Below are 16,052 nucleotides of genomic sequence, written 5' to 3'. Positions count from 1 at the left end.
TATTACATCTTTTATTATTGTTAGTACTATTAATGAAGCCAATGAAATTAAGGGATATTATGACTATTCATTCACCTATTTTCCTCAAAAGAATTGAACTCTGAAAACATAAATAGTTCTTTCAAAGTAACATACATGGTATATTTATTGCTCAACATGCAACAAAATGGATAACAGGACATAATGGGCTAACTTTATCAGTTATATCTGCAGCCACCCTATCACCCACATTGGCAAAGAAGGTAGGCATGGTCCCTACCAGGTGAAACAGGAACTAAAGCCCATCTCATGCTCCAGTAGGTCAGACTAGCTGTGGAAAGACCAGGCCTGGCTGGCTCCACCTCCATCTGGAAACTCTGAGAAACATTGCAGCTTCCTCGGGCCCCATGCCCACACAAGGAGGCGAGGAGCAGCCTGGGCACTGCATCCAACCAGCCCAACAGGGAGTGAGCTGCATGGGAGTAGCCTGGAGATCTGGCCCTGTGGCATGCCATGACCTCCCCAGGACAGGAGGACAGGGTACCAGTTTCCTGGGCCGCTGCTATAAAGCTCTGGAGAAGGTGGCTTAAACAACAGGATAGGGCTGGTACTTCCATCCCAGACGATGAGAAGCAGTATGTGGTGTGGATGGAAAGGGGCTTTGTGTGGTCAGAGGTGCATGCCAGGGGACAGAGGGAGGGAACCTTGGGGCTGGGCCCAGGTCTGAGGCTCAGCAGGTGCAGAGCTAGTGGGGCAGATCCTGGCTTGCTGAAGTCAGGGGAAGGGCAGGTTCTAGGTGAGAAGTGACCTCTGTGATGGTTTCCGCCCAGGCACTTCATGTCCAGAGGATGGAAACAGGTGGCAAAATCACAGCTTTGAAGCTGAAGGGTCACTTGTAAACTGTTGGCACTGTCCCCATCCCAGTTGGCCCCACACCTGCTGAGCCCTCTTCAGGCCAACCAGCAGCCTTCTCTGTTTCTCCTCCCTGTGTGTCCGGTCTTACTGCTTGGCCTCCCTTGCAAACACCACGACCCAACCTGACTGACACTCCAGGTCTCCCACACAGGGCAGAGGCTGCTGGGAACTGGGCAGGTTCCTTGTTCCTGTAAAAAAAAAAAACAAAGGACAGGCTGCATGTGGCCAGGCTGAGCAACCAAAGACCAGGGCACCCTGGACTTTGGCTGCTGCTTTGCTGGTAGAAATGGCTTCTTTTATTTTCAATTTGTCTGCTTTGCTTTGGAAGTAGGATTTCTCATGTGAGTATTGATTTGAAGGTGAATGTAGAAAGAAGGAGAACACTGAGGTGAGAAAGGATGGAGGGCAGTGTGCCACCGGCCGGGACTGCTGGGCACTAGGAACCAGTGCCCAGAATTGCCCTTCTGAGTGGGCTGTGCTCAGGGTTCCAGCAGGTGCCTTCAGAGAAACCAGCAGGAAGGGACTCTCTGCACTGCAGGATTGGCTTGGGATACACCTGTGTGTATCTTTTCAGCATGGCGTGAAAAGAGAATTTTAGGTGTAGTGGCAGCCCTGGTCCAGAATCCTTCACTTTTGAAACAGGCATTTCTGCATAGAAGCCAGGTTTCCTGACCAGCAAGCTGCTCTTTTCCCCATGGAAGGGACATCCCCTTGAACCTGGAGGCAGCCGGAACAATTGTGCTGTTGCATGGTGGCAGGGGAAACCGTGGGAACAGCTGCAGAGAAGGGCTCAAGAAGGTCCTGGGCCCTGTGCTGAGGACAGGGTGGGTGAGCCCTGCCTGGGGCTGGTGCCAGGGCTGCCTGCCCCTCCAGGCCTGTACTCCTCTTGCTCCAGAGAAAAGGCCCGGCCCATGCAGGAGCAGAGGGCCTGGGCCAGCTGCCTGCTCCTTACCACATATCACAGTGATGGCATCACTGCCATCACCATGGTCACTACTGTCACCACCGAGTAGCTCCTGTGCTGGGCACACTGACCCTCCCCAGCCCAGGCAGCAGTGAATGAGATTCTCGCTTCACTAGAGGAGAAGAGCTTCACCATGGAAGGAACTCCCCTGGAGCCCACAGCAAACTCAAGCCAGGAGTCCAGCAGGGGAAGTGGAGTCTCCCCTTCTCCTGGAGCTCCAGCCAGCCCCCTGCCCTGCCCCTCTGTCTCTCCTCCCCTGAGTTCCCACCTCCCCCAAGTTCCCACCATTTGTGCATCTTCCTGGGCCCTTTATGAGTGACAAATGGAGATTTTAATGCACATTTTAATATTTATTTTGCCTCTCCCATAAGTGATGTTGCCTGTTCTTGATTCAAAACACAGGTGAATCAGAGGGTTATATTTCTCTTTTGAAAAGTATTTCATCCTTAAAATATAAATCTTTATTCTTTTTCTGTGGACCGTGGACCCCAGCTAGAATGCAGGTGGGCTGAGCTTCCACAAACACACAGTCTTCTGATCTGAGCGTGTGAGTCACAGCACAATGCATTGGCTATCGTCTGTCCTTAGAGACTGGACCACAGCTAGGAAAGCAGGCCCACAAGCCTCCCCAGGAGGCACCATGCCCTCGCCAGCTTACCTGCTGAGGAGCCGTTGGAGAGATATTTTCACCAGCTGTGTGCTGGTCCCTTGGTAACTCAGTGATTCTCTCAACTTCCTGGTGAGGTGGGTGCTACTGTTCCTATTTCACAGATGAGGACATGGGGTGACTTGCCCCAAGCCCTCTCTTTAGGCCCTGTTGCTTTGGCCTCCAGGCCTGCCCACCAGGGAGAGCAGAGAGGAAGCCTAGTCTCATCCCAGAAGCCTGGGAAAAAGTGGAAGACTGGATCCACCTGTGCAGTTTCATCCATCGGCCTGGAAGGAGCAGCACCACTTTGAGCCACTTGGAGAAACCACTGGAAATTCCCTAATGAGAGGCAAGTGGTCAAGGCCTCTATCTCCACAGAAGACCAGATATTCCTTCAGTCTGCTCAGCTCTTGGTAGAAAAGGACCTGAAACATGCATAGTCCGTCAGATAATTCAGCCATTCATACCTGTCAGAAATGGTGCCACAATGCCATCCTGCAGCACCAGCCAGGCACACTGAGAAGGCCACAGCCCACACCTGCCTCCACTCTGCCTTCCCTCCTTGGCCTGCAGGGAGGGCTCTTCCTGTTCCATTCTGTCTCCCTGGGTTTCTGCTGCCCTTCCTTGCATGTCTCTCATGGACCTGACATCCCCTTGCCTCCAGCCTCCCCAAAGCTGTTTCTGGTCACAGAGCATGGCCCAGGGCCCACTCCTCACCCTAGTCACTGCCTCTGCCCCTGGTGGAACTGGCGCTGTAGTCAGTGCACAGGCTGCAGAAGTGCTTTGCTCTATTCCTGCCATTGTGAGGGCTCGCTCTCATGGTTCAGTCTTCCTTGCCTGCTCTTGGCAGGCCATGCTGTCCCTCCTGCTCCTGCTTGGCCCTGCTGCTAGAGACAGGCTCCTTCCAGGTGCTCATGCTCCCACCTGCTTCATGAGAGGAACATTGACCTTCTCCTGGACATGGCACTCCCTGCCCTGGTAGGCCTCAGGTGAGCTGGTCCACTTGGGCTGCGTGTGCCAATCTACCATGCCCGTGGCCTCTGCCACATGGCGTCCCTGCTGGCTCTCCTTGGCACTTGCACTTGCCACTCTCATGGCCGTTCTGCAATTTCAGCCAGGTGGGTTTCCTGTGCTTACCAGCTGCTCCCAGGCTGCCTTTCCCCTGCTTCCTCGAGTGTCTGCCCAGAAGAGTACTCTGAACGCTGAGCACTGGCAGGTGGCCTCTGCTCAGCTTCTCCTCCCAAATGGGTGGGAGTCTTGGATTGCACTCCTCCCTGCATTGGCAGCAGGTACCACTCTAGAACTTTCTGACTTTCAAATTCTGTTAGCAAGGAGAAACTCAAGGCCCCTCAAGGTGCCCTCCTGTGTTACTCACTTCCTCCTTAGCTCTGAATGCCCTTGGAGTTTCTCTCTTTCTTCCTGGAGAGCCTGACAGGGCTCCGCTGGCCTAGCTCCCCAGATTGGAGGCTCATCTCCAGCTCCATGTGTCTCTCATCCTCCCTCTGGCTCCTGCTCATCCCAGCAGCCCTGGCCATGGTCCCCAGCCTCTTCTCCCACTCCCTGCATTCTTGGGCATGTCATCCTTGGAACAAAGACTTCAATAAGAGACTTTGGGCACTCCAGATGCAAACCACAACAGGCCACATGAGCCAGCCTGCCTCCTCTGCCTGTGAGTCCCAGTGGGTCCCAGCATGCTACACTTCTAGCCCCCACCACCCAGGTGGGCCTGCCTCCTGGTCAGGAGCCTTATCCCAGGGCTGTGGTTTGTGTCCTCCTCCCTTTGGACTCTGCTCCATCCTCCTAGTCCAGAATTCAAGGGACAGGTTGGCATGCTGACAAGTCCTCCTCTGACTACTCAGGGACTTCTGTCAGGAACAGGGTCAGCACCAAGAGTTCCCCAGATCTGCCTTTAGGGCAGCATACCCCAGACCCCACTCACCCTTGCTTCTCTATCCTGCATTACCAGCAAGTTCTCTTCTGGCACTGGACTGTCCATTCCTGGGAACAGACTGGTCCTCCCTGCAGAATCCCTGTGCAGACAGGCTCTGCCTTCCAAGCGCTAAAACCACCAGCGATTGAAGGACTTACAAAGGAGCTAACAGCAGTGATGACTTGGAATTTCCTCCGTGGCCTCCTTCATCAAGCCCAGCACTGTAAATGCCAGGGACAGCACTTGGCCTGAAAACACAGATGGAGGGGCTAGAGGGAACACCTTCCTGGGTCCCAGGGCAGGGGGCTCTGTGGCTCACAACATGCAGCTTTGAAGGAAGGCACCCCCAGTGCCCTGCCTGTGTGAGCTCAGGTCCCTGTGTGGTGGAGCTGGGGGCCGGACAGGTTGAGCTGGGGCAGCCTCCATAGACCTCAACAGCCAGTCCTTGTGACCACACCAGGAAAACACCAGTGAAACACAGAGCTACATATGGCATAGGGATGGCATGGCCCTTCTCAGAGCACCTTGAAAAGAGGATGGTGCATGCTCACAGGCTGGAGTTTTTAAGGAAACTGAGTCCTTTGTTCACACCTTGATTTCCTTTTCTCCCCTAGACCAGTTCATTACCTTTTGGATAGCACCAGCAGGCTCCTCCGTGGGGGCCTGGGCACTGGTTGACAGGTGGTTGTGACACAGCTGGTTGCTGGGGAAATGCTGGGACTTATCTGAAAAGCACGGTGCCCCTGAGGGGTCATCAGTAGCCGCAGCTGCCGGGCTTGAAGTACCAGACCCCACTTTTCCCATAATTCTCTACTTTAGTTAGGTCCAGGATTTTAAGTAATAAGTCCCTCGAGGGATTACAGTTCTCTGCAGCCTGGGGTGGACTGTGCACTCTGATCTCACCCCCCAGATCTCGCCCATTCGGATCAGGTTCCCACGGTATCAGCTGTGTGGCTCCTGCACTCTTCTGGGTGCACAGGCCCGATGTCCCTTCACTGTCCCTTCCCTCCACCCACCTGTTCCTAGCTGACTAATCTACCTACCACCTGGAGCAGGGCTGCCTGGCCAGGCCCACACTCTGCAGAGCTGGGGAGCGCCCCTGGCCTCCCTTTACATATAGAGTGATGAGAGAGCCAGGTGGTTTCATCGTGTCCACATGAACCCAGGCAGTCTGGGATTAGACAGACTGGCCCTGCTCACCCACCACTTCCTGAAGCCTCTATAAATAACAGGAAGTGATCTTTTTTAAAGGACACAAACTCAGCTGGGCACAGTGGTACACACCTGTAACCCCAGATGGCAAGTTCAGGGTCAGCCTGGCTAACTTTGTAAGTCCCTGTCTCAACATAAAAGGGGCTGTGGTTGTAACTCAGAGGCAGAGTGATCACCAAATCCCAATGACCAAAAAAAAAAAAAAAAAAAAGGGAAAAGAAAAAAAGACACAAACTCAAGGCAGAAAAAAGGGGGCAGGGTGGAGTGGGCAGTGGGAACCAAGCTTTGGAAACTGGAGGCAGATCATGGGGTGGGCAGCTGGGAGCCAAGCTGACCTTGGGTGAGCCAGAAACAAATTCATCTGTGGATTCCAAGGAGGGTCAGTGTGGAAGCTGGGGCACGGGCACCCAGCAGAAGGATTGACTGGAGGTCTACCTCAGAGGCAGGTAGGTCCCCAGGTGCTCACCCTCCCCAGGTGAATGACTACACCCACCCAGCCCAAGGCTGTGGGATGGAGAAGTGGCCTCTGACCCAGTCCAGGTAGAGGCCAGGCCACAGAGTGTGGAAAGGAGACTTCCTTCCCCTGGAACCTCCCTGGGCACTCATGTCTCTGGCAGAACATTGGAGGGCCCCTTTCTGGGGAAGCTGGCAGGCCCAAGAGGAAAGACTTCAGATGCTTCTGGAGATCCCACAGTGACCAGAGAGCAGGATCATGATGAGATCCGACAGGAGGTCCTCGACAGGACATTTGAAGCCCAGGAGACAAAGGAAGGTGGCCTCCAAAATTTTGTGGGGAAAATGATTTCCTGTTAGATTTTTAACCCAAACTCTCAACAAAACAAAATCATAATCAAACATAAAATTGCTCAAAAAGTGTTTCTCAGAAATGCGTGGGCTCCTTTCACTTAGCATATTTCACGATAGGGGTGGGGCACTAGGGAAGAATAGGGTTACTTTATATTAGGTACAGGGGAGTGGGGAGGGACTGGTGGAGGGTAAGAGGACAGCAGAGTGAAAGAGACATCACTACCTGCATGACTACAACATGTACCATCAGAAAAATGAGAGATTAACTGCATTTACGTATGATCTATCAAAATGCACAAATGCATTCTACTGTCATGCACAATTAGAACAAATTATAAAAGAACAAAGAGAGGCGTGGGCTCCTTGGAGGTTCATGAGCCCAGAGAGACAACAACATGGGGTTCAGGAAGCTGAGAGAAGTGGACAGGAGTGAGGGGTCAGAGGGGTAGGTGGGAGGAGGCCGCAGGACGACGGCCTCCTGGGAGATCTGGAGAGGACACTCACACCTGGGGGCTGGGCTGGGAACCACTGCTGTCCTGAGTCCAGGGTGTGTGGAAGGGGGGTTCCTTGCTGTTCCCCACTGAGCCCGCAGCCCTAGGTCTGCTTGCCCACTGGCTTGGCCCCATCACCCGTGTTGAGGCCCCTTGCCCATGTGGAGACCAGCTGCTACCTCCCACCCTCCCCTGTGTGAGGTCAGGAGCTGGTCAGGCATGCTGCTCACAGTGTGGACATGCAGAAGCCACCATGGGTTTCAAGCCAGTTCCCTGGGTTTGGACACGTGGGCCTCTGGGTAGGCACTGTGTTCGTGTTCTCTCCTCACCTTGCACAGTGTGAATACATAACAGATAAAATACATTTGGAGTGTAAAGGAAGAATTGGCAGGTGCTGAGGTTCTCATTCTGTTGGGGAACACCCTGTGGAAGCATGACATCGTGCTGGGCTTCTGGCACTTCCTGCCTTCTCTGTCACTCATAGAGGTGAGGAGCATCAATGATCCAGGACCAGAAACAGTTGTCCTTCTTCAGAAAAATAAATGGTTGACTTTTGCCTCGGTACCTGGTTGTCCCTCTTCCCTGACTCCATGGAAGTGGCAGCAATGTGGGTGTGGTGGGCCAGGCGAGGGAGGGCCGCCTCCAGCGCAGGCTGGTACCCTCGGGTCTGGACTGGGCAGCAGGAGGAGCCTCCCTGGCCAGCCTCTCGCTCCTGCCACGTTCCACCTTCCTTGTCTGAGGAGAGATTCCTCCCCACAGCTCTGAGCATTCATGCTCCATTTGACGCTCCCTGAAGAGATATCTAACTGGAAAGCTCATTTCCCTCTGCTTCTGCCCTGAGAGACAATGATGGTATTGGAGGCCCCGCTCTGCCTTTGAGCTTCCACCTCACACAGCAGAGGGCTGCACAGGAGCCCCGCATGAGTCTGAGGACACCTGAGGCTGTGGCTCCAGTGCCCAGGGGCAGCAGCTGGGGCACCTGGGACCTGCCCCCACTGGAGTTGAAACCTGTCTTCACTGTCACTTGAAGGTGGAGCCCAAAACTCAGAGAGGTGGAACTACTTGCCCAAAGCCATAAAACTGATGCTGGAAGAGAGGCCTGGAACCTCTCAGTGCCTGGTCCAAGTGCACTGAGGACTCTGCTTGCTTGTTTACCAGCTTTCCCCATGCAGTGACCCTGTGGCCTTGGAAGGTCCCCTGGACCCTCCTGTGTTTAAGGGTACACTGTCCTATTTACTGGGAAAGTACATGAGAGAGACCTGGAAGCACCCAGAACAGCCAGACACAGAGGAGGCACAGGGGTGCCATCCTTCCTGTTTTCCTTATCCTCTGAGAGAAACCTTTTTGCTCTGTGTGACTGGAAATTGGAAAGTCTGCAGGACACACAGGAATTCTAAAGACAAGGGAGAGGGAACAAGGCTCAGGGAGCACCTGGTATCCTCCCATGCCTCTTCCAGTCCCAAATCTGAAAATTACTTTTGCTGAGAGGAGGGAACAGGCCAGGGAGGCCTCCCCTCTGGTTTCCTGAGATGGCACACCTCAGAGATGGCCCACTTGAGCAAATTCAGATGGGTCCGGGAAGTCCCTCTGCAGAGGCTGCATGGTTTGACCTGGGGGCTTGGGCTGGCCTCCTCTGCCAGACAAGCAGGACCTTCTATTCTTGCAGTGTCCTCATGGACCTGGTCCTGGAGTGACAGGGACAGGCATCCAGGGACTGCAGCAAGGAGTGTCACAGGCAGTGACCCCAGCATGCCATGAGGTTCAACCAGCCTGGGTCAGCCAGGTCCCCAGAGCCCCAGAGGGCATGGCCTTCTCCCCAGCTACCTGAGCTACATGAGCAGCTGCCCTATGACCTTGTCTCTGCTGGCCAGGGCGGGCTTCTCCTGGCTGTGGTCTGGCCTTCTCTGCAGGGCTGCAGGGGTGAGGGTGGAAGAGACCCAATCCTGGTTGTGTCTGTGTTCAGGCCAAGTGAGTCACATCAGTCTGATGTGAAAACTGATGCAACAGCACACACCATGGGAGTGAACTGGGCATGCACCTTGGACCCTGGGGCACCGCTAAAGGCCAAGAGGAGTTCTCATGTGTGTGATGACACAGACCTGAGCCCAGGTGGCAGACTGAGCCCTGGAACCTGGTCCGGGAGGCTCAGCCCTGTTTCCAGCAGGCTTGGTCTGAATGCTTGGTCCCTCAAGCATCCCACTGTGGGTTCTGTTCCTGCAGGAACCTGTGACCCAGCTGAAGGCAGCATGGCAGGAGTGTGTGCACAAAGCAGCGTGGGTCCTCCTGGGTGCCTCTGAGTTCACTGTTGCTCCCAGCTTTGCAGTGGGCAGACTCCACCACCACACACCGCAGTTCCACCTGGAGGCAGGGCTCCCCACTGCCCCATCCCTGCACAAGGTGAGGCCCTCAGACTGCAGACCGTCAACCCTGCAGGGTTTGCTGAGGCCCAGCAGGATGCAGGTTGGGGTCCTGGAGGGTGTGTTGCTCAGGAAAGCAGGCCATACTGACCACTGCTGACCTGGGAACCCTGCATGGGAACCCCACCCAGGCCTTTCTAGAGGGGTGAGGACAGCAGGGGAGGGGCAGAGATCACATGTGTCCAGAAATAGCCTCAGACACTCCAGCATGTTGGCTTTGGTCTCCTCCTGGTGGAGTCAGAAGCCCTGGCCCTGTGGGTTAGCGAGGCTTCCCGCCAGTCCATCTGCTGTCCCACGACCCGTGCAGCCTCAGGGCACCCATCTGGGTCATCTGGACTTTTGTGAAGGATGCGTGTTCAATTAAGCCCATGCTGTCTGTCCTGGTGCTCCCTGGGTGGCACAAGAGGTAGCTCTTGAGGGCTCTGCTGAAGCACCCTCCTGCAGAAGGTGCAGATGTCTGCCCAGCTGGGCGGGGTGGCAGTGTGTGTCGCAGGGAGGTGCTCAGAGCTTCTCCACCACAGGGCCCTGAATAGGGTCCTGGGGCTAGTCTCCACTCAGTCCCAACCCACAGGCCCGTGGGAGGGAGGGCAATCTGACCGTGCTGAGGAGAAGAGCCAGGGCCGCCACTGCCTAGCTCAGGCCTCCTCCTGGCCTGCTTTCTTCCTGCTGTCATTGTAGACAGGGGACACTGCAGCCTGCTCAAGGGCCTCTGGAGGGCAGGAGCCACCACTGTCCTGTGGGTCTGGTCACCAAGGATGTGCTGCATAAACAAATATGGAAAGATGAAGGGTGAGTGGAGAAGTGTTGCTCTGGTTTTCTGTAGAGCAGCCTGTGGCCACGTGAAACACCATCTGTAGACCTGTGCTCAGCATCTCCCAAGAATAGCAGACAGGAAGCAAAGATGGTGAGGTGACTTCCTGGCTGGGAGAGCCATGGCCAGGGGCCCTGGAAGTCTTTTTTCCTCCAGTATGACGCCTCCCTGCTGCTGTCCTGAGATTCTGGACCATGCAGGGCAGAAGAGTGAAGTTGGCCAAGGTGGGAGGCAGGTATGTATGTTTTGGAAAAGTCTCCTGTGGAATTACTATGGCATCACCAGCCCAGCAGAGAACCACAGCAGCCAGCAAATCCAGCAGACCCTCCATGGCCCTGGCCCCAGTTCTTAGATAGACTCGGCAGTCTTCACTGACTAGTATCCCTTTTCCCAGGAATTGGAGGCCTAGTACCTCCTGCCCCAGGAAGCAGAGGCCCCGTGCCTCCTGCCCCAGGATGTAGAGGCCCAGTGCCTCTTGTCCCAGGAAGTAGTGGTCCAGTACCTCCTGTCCCAGGAAATAGAGGTCTAGCACCTCCTGTCCCAGGAAATAGAGGTCTAGCACCTCCTGTCCCAGGAAGTAGAGGCCCAGTTCCTCCTGTTCCAGGAAGTAGAGGCCCAGTGCCTCCTGTCCCAGGAAGCAGAGGTCTGTTGACTACAGCATTAAGACACAGGCAGAGCAGGAACCAGACTGGTTTATGTAATCTGAGGTCCTCTGCTTTGGGCTGAACTGGACACAGAGGCTTCTCATCCAGGCTGTTGCGAGAGTGCTGTGCTCTCTCTCTATTCATGCTGCTCAGTCATGTGTGCACACTAGTCACTTGAGGAATAGGTTATTTTACAATACAGCCAGAGTCTGAATGTGGCCATGGTGATGTTTGGGGCTGGGGTGCTTCTCTTGTCCAGACTACTCTGGTCACATCTGCTAATGGGAACAGGAAGATTCCAGATCATTCATGGGGTAGCAGGAGTTCAGCCAGATGTCCTCACCTGATAGGAGGCCACACTGCCCATGTGTCTGTGTGCAGCTCACAGGAACCAGCTCAGCCTGGCCTGGAAATGTCTCCATATTCCCCACCCCCACACCTTTCTTTAGAAAGTGCCAGATGCCACCTCACCTGCCGTGCTGTCTAGCACTAGTGCCCCCAGCCTGGCTGGCCCTGAGCTTTCGGCTCTCCCGTATCCTCCTTCACCTTCTGCCACATGACTGTCCCTGGCCTTGGCCTGAAGCAGAGGCTGCGCTGCTCAGCTGTGCATGCTCCCTACAACCATGTTGTGGCCTCCCGCCAAGCCTCAGCCCTGCCTTTTCTACCACCCCCACCTCCAGGGTCCTCTGAGGACCTGGCCCCTCCCACAGAGATCAGAGACCACCCCTCCCTGCACAAATGTTGTTGCCCCTGGTTTCAAATCCTGCAGGGGCATCACATTCCACTCAGATTAAGTGCCAGAGTCTGCAGCGTGGCCTGTGGGCCCTGCCGGGTCAGCACAACTGCTTCTCTCCTCCGCTTCCTGTTCTCTCCGTGCACCACTGGTTACAAACCTCCAGCCAGGGAGAGCTCAGCCCTGAGCCCAGCCCAGGCTGCTGTCCTGTGAGGGAGGCCCTCTGCAGCCTCCCCATAAGCATTGCACACAGCCCTGCACCCACCTCCCTGCTTTGCTGCTCTCTGGGGCTTGCCCCAGCTGCGTCCTGGACACAGACCTCCTGTGGGTTCATCTGTGGTCTGCCTCTTGTAGAACACAATGCATTCACCATGTGGACTGCCTCAACATGTGTCCCCCACCTGGACCCGTCATCACCCTGACACTGGGTGGGCCCTCAGTAAAGAGCTTGTTCCAGGAGTTCTCTCTCTCATCTTCCAGGTGACATGCCAGCCACCACCAGGAGCCGCTGCTGTGCTGAGGGTCAGGGATGGAGCAGGGGATGGCCCCATGTGGGTGGACATGTGAGGAGGGCAGGGGAAGGCTGCCTGTCCTGTAGCCGGTTAGGGGACAGTCCACTGGAACCTGGAAGTCAGTCCCCATTGGCTCCCCTAGACTCAGTGGAGGACTGAGATCTGCAGGGTGGGCAGGACAGCACCACCCACCAGCCTCCACTGTCCCTCCAGCCACAGGAACATTGAAGTTGGTGAATCTGTGGACATGCAGGAAACTTAACCTGCCAATACTAGTCACAGGAGGAGCAAGGAGCCTGGCCTAGGGGACTCCGCTGTCAGACAAGAAATCCCAACCACAGAACAATGGAGGATCCCACCTGACAATGTCACTCCTCACAAATGCTTGAGGGACATAACCCTCGGTGCTGACGAGAGCCAAGTTCATGTTTTGGGCTCAAAGGCCATGGTGGGTGGTGACTGCAGGTGCTGTAGCCATGGGAAAGCTGACTTCTCCAAAGCTGTAGAGTGGATGCTCGCGTTTTGGCACACGTCACATTTGGCGATGGCACTGGCTGCAGGACGCAGTGCTCATGGCCAGGTGGGTCAGGAGAGCTGGCACTGGGCCACCCCACCCCCCAGTCATGGGTTACCTGGCCCCCTGCAGTCAGCCACTGCATGTTCACAGGTGAGCCAGCCGTTCCCACAGATCGGGGCAGTCACTTCCTGCTTCTGTTTCTGTCTGTGCTCAGTCCTGTGGTGTCTTCTGAGCACCGGTTGATAAACATTCTCCAGCACGCCACTGCCAGCACCCCGACCCTCATCCCTGGGCCTGCAGGGGCTCTGCTTGGTTCCCACGTCTCCAGCCCTGCAGGGACGTGAAGAGGAAGGGGCCATGTGGAGGCAGGCTCCCTGAAATGATGTGGCTTTGGCAGTGGACTGAGGAACAGCCAGCTCACCTCTATCCCCCAAGGGCGCTGCTTTCCCTGCCCTTGTGCCGATGCAGGAAGCACTCAGGCACAGGCAGGGCCCGGCAGGGAAGGTTCAGGTACAGGATCCTTTCTCATTAGAGTGTTGGAATTCAGAGCTGAGATGCCTTCCAAGAGGACACTGGCAAAAACCAGACTGTCCTGTGCCAAGGCACCCTGCTCCCACCAAGCCACGGTGGCAATCTTCTCATAGTAGCAGAAACTTCGTCTCCCAATTACTCAAAATCATCTCTGGATGATAAGCATACAATATAAGTATTTTATAGGTGTAATTCAATTAATCTCCAAAATAAAAATATCTGTTGGATGCATGTAAACATACTGGTTAAATTGTACATCTTCATTCCTTCCACTTCAATGACAGAGACTGTGAAGAATAGACTATAAAAATTGCACCAAAGAGCTTATTCTTTTTTATCACCTGTCAAATTATTGTTGCAATGCCCATGACTGGTGGCGGAACACTGGGGTTCAATGCTAGCTGGCCATGTAGCTTCATGTGTGCATTGGCAATGAGTTCAGGTAATGTACCAGAAAACACTGCAGGAAAACACTAAGTTCCTCAATATATATCAGCAGATGCCATGTTTACCAATGAGAAGTGAGGGTGTTTCTAAACAGTTTGTTAACTCCAAGTCCTGGCCAGACTGCAAGAAGTCTTCTCTGGCTTGTGTGGGAACCAGGGGCCATGGTGAGGAAGCATTGGGCTGCTCCATTCAAGCCCAGAGCTCCTGGGAGATGTCCTAGATCATGTGTCCTTGATCTCAGGACCACCTGTGATTTACTGTTTGGGCTGCTGCAACTTTCCTAACACCAGGTCAACCAAGGGCAGTGTCCCCTCTCTCCTCGTGGCCTGTCAGGCATGCCAGCATGGAAGGCCACCTCTGTTCCCGGTCACCCTTCAGCTGGTCCTTCTCAGGGAGATTGGGGGCTGAGTTGGAAGGCATTTCAGGTTGTTGAGCAGAGAGCTGGTGTAACTTAATTTATCCTGCCTATAAAAATAAAATCAAGAGAAGAACAAGATCTGTTGCTATCGGCCTTCGATGACACTGTCATTCAAACATTTTATTATCTTATTATTGAACAGCATCTCCCACAAGAGCCTCTTAGGAAAAGGGTTCTTCATTGTTTTATTTTTAAAGGATCAAAATATTGCTAATTGCCTTTATATTGATCTGTGTCTTGTGGGGGTACATCTGCTTGTGTAATTGATCCATGAGACAGCATTTTAAAAGAAATGGACAACATCTGAATTAAACACTATCCCATAAGGACATCAGCAAATGCAATGAATTGGTAGTGATGGATTCTCTTTTTCTCATCTCAAGTTCAAAAGGGATATTATTGTGCTATATCAATGAAAAAGAAAACATATGAAATTAACATTAAATTTTTGACTTATAAAAATCAATTTTTCTGAGTCACAGGATGACTGTGCTTATTCCACATGGTTTCCTGCCCCTGTGGTGGAGAGTTGTATGGAGCAATAACTCAAAAAAAAGATCCACTACCCCTCCCCCAATTTTTGTACTGTCCAATGAGGAAATCACTTGCCATGTGTGGCTTTTTAAATTTAAAATTGAATTTAATTTATTTGTGATCAAATAAAATTCAAAACTCAGTTCTTCTCCACATTAGGAGCCACCACAGGGGATTCAGGGCCAACACAGTGTGTGGGGCAGATGGACATGTCCATCACAAAGGGACACTGGCTTCGCTGTCTCAGTAGATCAGGCTGTTTCTAGCGTTCATCACAGCAGAATCAGGGTCTGCCCAAAACTCTGACTGTCCCTTAGCAAGTCGGCCTTGTATGTACGCAGCATACTCCTATTTCAAACAGTTTTTGTGATTGTGAAAATTGTCATTTTTGATGCCTTGAGAGAACATTTAGATTTATATAAATATGTTTTCAAACTTGGCCTTAGAAAGGACTATGACTTTGAGCCCCATGAACTATTCAGAGGTGCCCAGGACTCCGTGTCTCAAGACACCCTGTGCAATCTCCACAGGACACTGGCAGACCCCATCACCAGCAGGAAGGGTCTTCCATGGGGAGGATTCTTCATTTTCAGCTCTGGAAGTACAGCTGATTTAGGAAACAAAGCTACTCTCATTCAGAGGAACAACAGCCTGTGGGTCACCTCCCCAGGCCTCTGGGGGTTTTAGGTTATTGTAGTGGGGCCCTGCTGGACCAGAACCCAGAACCGGGTCAGCAGGAGGACTTGGAGCTACCTGTGGTTTTGAGGATGACAGGTGAGAGGCAAGAACTGCTTCAACTGGTACCTGTCCAACTCCCTCCTGGACCTTGGAGTCCTCTGTGTGACCTGCAGGCCTCTGAGTCTGGGGTGCTAGCCATCCTGGGTGCTGTCTCTGAGGCATGACTGACTGTATGATTGAAAAGTGCCTGACGTGCCCCAGGGGTCACGGCCACAGTCCCCTTCCTGCTGGGCACTCTTGTGTTCAATCCGTCCTGCAGCCCCAAGCCCCAGGTGGGATATGAATTATGAAGACTCCAGCAGAAGCCTGGAGCAAATGCCCATGGTGAGCAAATGCCCATGGTGAGCAAATGCCCATTGTGGGGCCCAGGGGCCTCGCCTCCTCCCTCTGACCTGCACTGGCCTATTGGTGTCTCTGTGAGACTGGCTGGCCTTTCTGACTCCACTGACCCAGGGGGAGCGTCTGACATGGCTCCGTCAATTACCTAGAAAAATGTTAAAATATGTGTGGACATATAAATTTCTATTAATATGACAAACAACTATTTTAACCTGAGCAGAAATGTTGGCATGCTTGGAGTACTAAGAACTAAGTAAGAACCCCGTGCCTGACCCAGGGAGTTTGGAAAGGTGGGGAAAGTTCTCGTTGGGGCCCTGAGGAAGCCATCTACACACACCTTGGGTATTTAAAATGTAAACTTACCTGAAAAAGCACAATTTTGGAACTAAAGCTTTATCTCCTATTCAGTGTTACGATGGTTCCTGACCACTTAGACAGAAGCGGTCAGATCCTCCTGCGGTCCCTTG

General features: G+C 53.6%; 1 pseudogene; it reads right to left on the bottom strand.

The window, feature by feature from the left end:
* LOC124974989 (A disintegrin and metalloproteinase with thrombospondin motifs 20-like) overlaps positions 1 to 16,052 on the bottom strand; it is an 86,324-nt pseudogene that overhangs the window by 13,595 nt on the left and 56,677 nt on the right.

The sequence above is a fragment of the Sciurus carolinensis genome, unplaced genomic scaffold (genome assembly GCF_902686445.1).
Source record: "Sciurus carolinensis unplaced genomic scaffold, mSciCar1.2, whole genome shotgun sequence".
Taxonomy (NCBI): Eukaryota; Metazoa; Chordata; class Mammalia; order Rodentia; family Sciuridae; genus Sciurus; species Sciurus carolinensis.
Note: the sequence above shows the minus strand (reverse complement) of the source record. Positions and strands in the feature narration are given on the sequence as shown.